Below are 6,000 nucleotides of genomic sequence, written 5' to 3'. Positions count from 1 at the left end.
CTGCATGGCCTTTCTTTCCTTAATGTTCTGCTCAATGAAAAACAGTATCTATTGCCAGTGATTCACTGTGCCCTGGTCGGGCTCTCCCCATCACCAAACACAAAACAATCTATTGCTGGTCATCCACCGCACCCTGACCAGGCTCTCCCAATCACCAAACAGAGGGGCACAGTGTTCAGTTGGTGAGTTGGGGAGTGGGGGGCATGGGTCATAGTGTTTGGTTGGGGGCCATGGCACAAACTGTTTGGTTGGGGGCCATGGGGCATAGTGTTTGGTTGGGGGCCATGGGGCATAGTGTTTGGTTGGGGGTGGTGGCCATGGGGCACAGTGTTCGGTTGAGGGATGGGGCCATGAGCATAGTGTTTGGTTGGGGGCCATGGGGCATAGTGTTTGGTTGGGGGCCGTGGGGCACAGGGTTTGGTTGAGGGGTGGGGCCATGGGGCATAGTGTTTGGTTGAGGGGTGGGAGTCATGGGGCATAGTGTTTGGTTGAGGGGTGGGGTCCATGGGGCATAGTGTTTGGTAGGTGGTGGGGGCCATGGGACACATTTATTGGTTGGGGCTATGTGTTTGGTTGAGGGGTGGGGGCCATGGGGCATAGTGTTTGGTTGAGGGGTGGGGGCCATGGGGCAGAGTGTTTGGTTGAGGAGTGAGGGCCATGGGGCATAGTGTTTGGTTGAGGGATGGGGGCCACGGGGCATAGTGTTTAGTAGGGGGTGGGGGTCATGGGGCACAGTGTTTGGTTGGGGGGTTGGGGCACAGTGTTTAGTTGAGGGGTGGGGGGCATGGGGCATAGTGTTTGGTTGGGGGCAATGGGGCATAGTGTTTGGTTGAGGGGTGGGGGCCATGGGGCTTAGGGTTTGGTTGTGGAGTTGGGGCCATGGGGTATATTGTTTGGTTGGGGGACATGGGGCATAGTGTTTGGTTGAGGGGTGGGGGCCATGGGGCATAGTGTTTGGTAGAGGGTGGGGGTCATGGGGCACAGTGTTTGGTTGGGGGGTTGGGGCACAGTGTTTGGTTGAGGAGTGGGGGCCTGGTGCATAGTGTTTGGTTGGGGGTCAGGGGGGCTAGTGTTTGGTTGGGGAGTGGGGGCCATGGGGCATATTGTTTGGTTGGGGGCCATGGGGCATAGTGTTTGGTTGAGGGGTGGGGCCATGGGGCATAGTGTTTGGTTGAGGGCTGGGGGCCATGGGGTATAGTGTTTGGTGTGGTGGGGGCCATGGGTCACAGTGTTTGGTTGGGGGTTAGGGCATAGTGTTTGGTTGAGGGGCGGGGGCCATGGGGCATAGTGTTTGGTTGGGGGCCATGAGACATAGTGTTTGGTGAGGGGTGGGGACAATGGGGCATAGTGTTTGGTTGGGCAGTGTGGGCCATGGGGCATATTGTTTGGTTGGGGCCATGGGGCATAGTGTTTGGTGTAGGGGTGGGGGCCATGGGGCACAGTGTTTGGTTGAGGGTGGGGACCATGGGGCACAGTGTTTGGTTGAGGGTGGGGGCCATGGGGCATAGTGTTTGGTTGGGGGTTCGGGGCCATGGAGCATAGTGTTGCACTCCAAGAGTGAACCCAATAATAAAGATAAAACAGGCACAATTAGGAGATGTACATCCTTTGCTTTTTGTGGAAACCTGACTCAACGAAGACCATACACCTCTTGGCGAACCCAAAGAGCAAAGTTGAGCAGTCCAAAATAACAAAATGTCCGATCAAGGAACAATAAAATATATATATACTTTAATGAAACAGACGATATCCAATAACTAAATGGAAATAAATGATAACAATGGAAAATGTGTAGTACAAAATGTAAGTTTGAAATACAAATAAACACTGTTACTCCTCAAAAACGTATTCTTTTTTCCATGTGTTTAATGTAAAGGGGGGGTTAAAAAGCCTCCTGCCACGCCACGCCCCGCTGCACCTACCGCCCCACCCACATTTACTTTTCGGCCCACTATAGGCATCATGTAAGGCGCTTTCGGCCCTCTATCAAAATCAGTTGTACACCGCTGCCTTAAGCAGATGACTATGAATGTCACTAAAAACACAATGTCCTATTGGCTACACAAACTATAGGACCCTTAATCACGCAGCCCCCTACCATTGGTTGGCACTCTAACCTCTGTCAGTACTTTTCCACCTATGTTAGCACCATGCTGACCGGGCTTTCAGTTGCTGGTTAACTAGTCTCCAACCATAGCTTCCCACCAATTAGCATATTCATCTATCATCATTCCAGTGGTCTGCTGTCAATTAGGGCTCTGAACTTGTCCTTGGAAGTGTTCTTAGCTCTAGAGAATTCAAAGGAGTGAAGGCACTCTCTGCCCTCATGCGTAGTTGTGACCATCATGTTCGTCCAACTTCATCCTTCCACGTGACTGAGGACCACAAAATCGAGCCCTAGTGTATTTAAAATACTATTTTCTAATAGACCTCTGACGTCTTCCTTGTTTTTATCCATGCCTTCTGAACAGTAGCTCTGTTCTTTCACAAGATTTGTATCCAATGTCTGCTTACTCCAGCCTGATAAGACCTTGGCTTCTTGGCTCATCCAGTCTCGCCTTTCTGAGATTCACTTTGTAATTCACTTGTTTTATAACTGCGACACACTGGAAAAGAGGCCTTCCTTCTTTAGCCCAGTTCTGTTATAGTACCTAGTGGAAACATCCATTCTTTACGCACTTCAATATATTTATGTATATATTGGTGCATGCCGCAATCTATTCACTACTTAGCAAGCCTCAAGGATAGTTCATCTGCTTGCATTTCTTTGAATCTGTACACGTGTAAACTGACTTGACATCTTCATCTGTTCTGTAGCATAAGTTTCTTCATCTTGATCCCAAGATGTTACTTATCTTCGATACTTTCTTGATGTCTTATAGAATATCTGCATTCTCTAGTCTCTGCATCTCATCCATGTACGTCAGCTCAGCTCTGCATGACGTCACTATTCTTCTTTGCCATTCATTGGTCCTGCTTCCTCTGGGATTTCATTCAAATGGCCATCATACTGTCTCGTATGCAAGTATGGTGTCCTCAATGGGAACCTTGCCTCCAGGATTCTCCTCGGTATCAGTATTTTCACTGATACCGCACATGTCTCATACTCTGGTTCCCAACATATAGGCAATATGGGCAAAGTGTTTGAAGTGGGGGTACTTAGCTCCTTCTCTACACTCCCCCCTCTGGGCGATTCATCGACCACTCTCCCATCACATCTAGACATCCTTGTCTGCAGGAATGCTTATTTGTGATCCATATCTTTATTACTCCCTTCAGGCATCCAGCTGGTTTCACATGCTCATCCTTGTTCCAAGTCATGAGCATGCACTGTCCACTTGGACTGCAATAGATCCATCTTCCCACATACTTCTTATGGTTCTTTGGATACAGGAACTTCGTTCCCTCCGGTGCATGGATGCTTGCCCTCACAAAGTCTCTAATGTCTTCATCTGTCAAGTCTCTGGCCTTCCATCCTGACTTCTTATTGATCATGATTTCCATCCCTATGGCCTTCTTTGTTGTCTTCTTGTATTGTGTGATTATTATCTTGATCACACAAAATCCAAGCAACACCAACATGATCAGAGTTCCAAGGAACTTAAACATGTCTGCCATTCATTGTGAAACCCAAGAAAAGAGTGATTCAAACCAGCTGGCAGCAATGTATTCCACTTCATCTATCATATGGACGTGTAGCTTCGGTAGCATATCTATGGCCTCTGTCAAGGTGCCATTCTCATCATCATGAGAAGGTATGAACGTGCAACTTGATTCTCTGATTTTTGCACAAACCCCTCCATCCATAGCTGTGATCATGTCCAGGACGTATCTATTCTGGAGAGTCATCAGTCATATGGCTCTCATCTCTTCTCTGATAGCACTGAATCCCTTTATGGTTGTGTTGATAGTCTGCAGTAATTCCCATCTGGTAATCTGCAGTTGTTTGGTATTTGCTCCAACCTGGATTCAAGGCATGAAGATCAAAGTAAATACTGACGAAGTCTGGCTGAACAGTCTGTGCTCATAAGGGATAGAGTTAAAAGCCTCTATTGGTTTGGAAGATAAATAGTTCTCCCTCTTCATTCGATTAATCAACTCCACAGATCTCTTCTTCCTCAGGTAAGTATTTGCTTTCGGGAAACTGTTAAGGTTCAAATCACTTTTAGGAATCACCAATGCTGGAACATGAACATTCACCAGTGTGCATATTCCTCCCCTATCTTTGGGTAGCTTCATATAAGCATTAGGTCCACATGCCCAATATCGATCCATGATAATTGCTGTCCCAATGTTCATTTCTGATGCCTCAAAGATACGATCACAGTTCTGATTCTCGCCACCTTTTCCTGTGCCATTGTTTCTGAAGCACAGCTTTGCGCTTTCCAACAGCACTATCTGCAAGGGTCCTCCTCTGTCTTCGACCCAGGTCAGTAGTTTAGCAAGGTTTGGCCATAATGGCTTGCACAGCACTTGTGCATTCCAGATAGTTGATTCAGGACGGTCAACTACCATCCAGACTCTGCAGATAACCGCTCCTTCTTCCCAGCCCTGCAGTGATAACACTGATCCCCAAATCTGCATCTGGCCTCTGTTCTTCCAAATTCAAATTTCTTCTGCAGATTTTCCGGGACTTTCAAGTCTTCTGTTTACTTCCCATCTGATTCCAACTCCTTTTACTCCAGGCTGTTCGTATCTGATCACATGATTCTTTGTATGATCTTTTAGCCTTGTCTTTGTATCTTGGACATAGTCATCTTCATCTGTATCTGCCTATTCAGTTGCCCATTTGAGACGGGCATCTCGGCCCATGAACTGGCCTCGTGTACAAAAGAATGCTATGTGGGAAAGCCAATGTGCTGTCTGGACGTCTATTTCAATGTCTATGAAGATCTTAGACTTCCCCATGCTATAAGGCAGGAGTGCACATACAAAGCATTCCTCCTTTGAGGGTGCTCCTTCTCACTTCTTTCATATGCCGATACCATATGTCATTCCCCAAATGTGCAGTGCTATCCAGGTAATCATTCAGCTCATAATCATCCTCCCTACCCTAGCACTTCTCTTAGATCTTGTTATTTTCTTATGAGCTTCTATTATCATCTCATGAAGTAGTCAGCATAATTCCTGTGCTTTGTTCAGAACTTGCAACAAGGGCCTTATGTATGAACTCTAAAGACCCATGCTCTTACATAGTTACACAGTCCCAAAAATCTCTGCATGTGCTTTATCGTGAGTGGCTTTTCTATTTTCAAAATAGCCTCTGCCCTTTCAGGATAAATTTTCTTTCCTTCACATGAAATTAATGGGCCTATGTACAGCACTTCCTCTTGACAGTACTGCAATTTCTCCTTGTCTACTTTATATCCTTTTTCTGCAAGAATAATCATTAGCTTGATTGAGTCACATCTACACTCTTCCTCTGAGGTGCTACCGACCGACATGTCATCCACGTACTTTAACACAACACTTTCTAAATCAATATTGCTAAAGTCCATCTGCAGGACTCTATTGAAAATCAATGGAGACTCACGGTACCCTTGGGGTAAACAAGTGTTTTTCAGGCGAGTTTGTCTGAACGTAAATTACGAAAAATCTTGCGAGTCTTTCTGCAACGGGATAGAGAAAATGCATTTTTCAAGTCAATCACAGTGAAATATCATGCCTTGACAGGAATATTACATAGGATTGCTGCTGAATTAGGAACGAGAGGGAACTCTGTCTCTACAATCTGGTTAATTGGTCTCAAATCCTGGATTAAACACCACAACTCTCCTTTCCCTTTTTTAATTGGATAAATTGTGGAATTACACAGTGACTCTGACATCACTAGGATGCCCTGTTCCATCATAGCAGATATTGTCTTAAAAATACCTAAATATGCCTCTCGAGGAATGGGATACTGTTGTGCTTGAGGTAAAATTGCTCCTGGTTTCAATTTAATCTTCACTTCTCCAGCCCCCTTCAATAGGCCTACGTCATAGGGGACTTTTGTACATA

The sequence above is a fragment of the Ambystoma mexicanum genome, chromosome 14, assembly GCF_040938575.1.
Source record: "Ambystoma mexicanum isolate Mex_15411 chromosome 14, UKY_AmexF1_1, whole genome shotgun sequence".
Lineage (NCBI taxonomy): Eukaryota > Metazoa > Chordata > Amphibia > Caudata > Ambystomatidae > Ambystoma > Ambystoma mexicanum.
The sequence above is the reverse complement of the archived record's forward strand: the minus strand, read 5'-3'. Positions refer to the sequence as shown.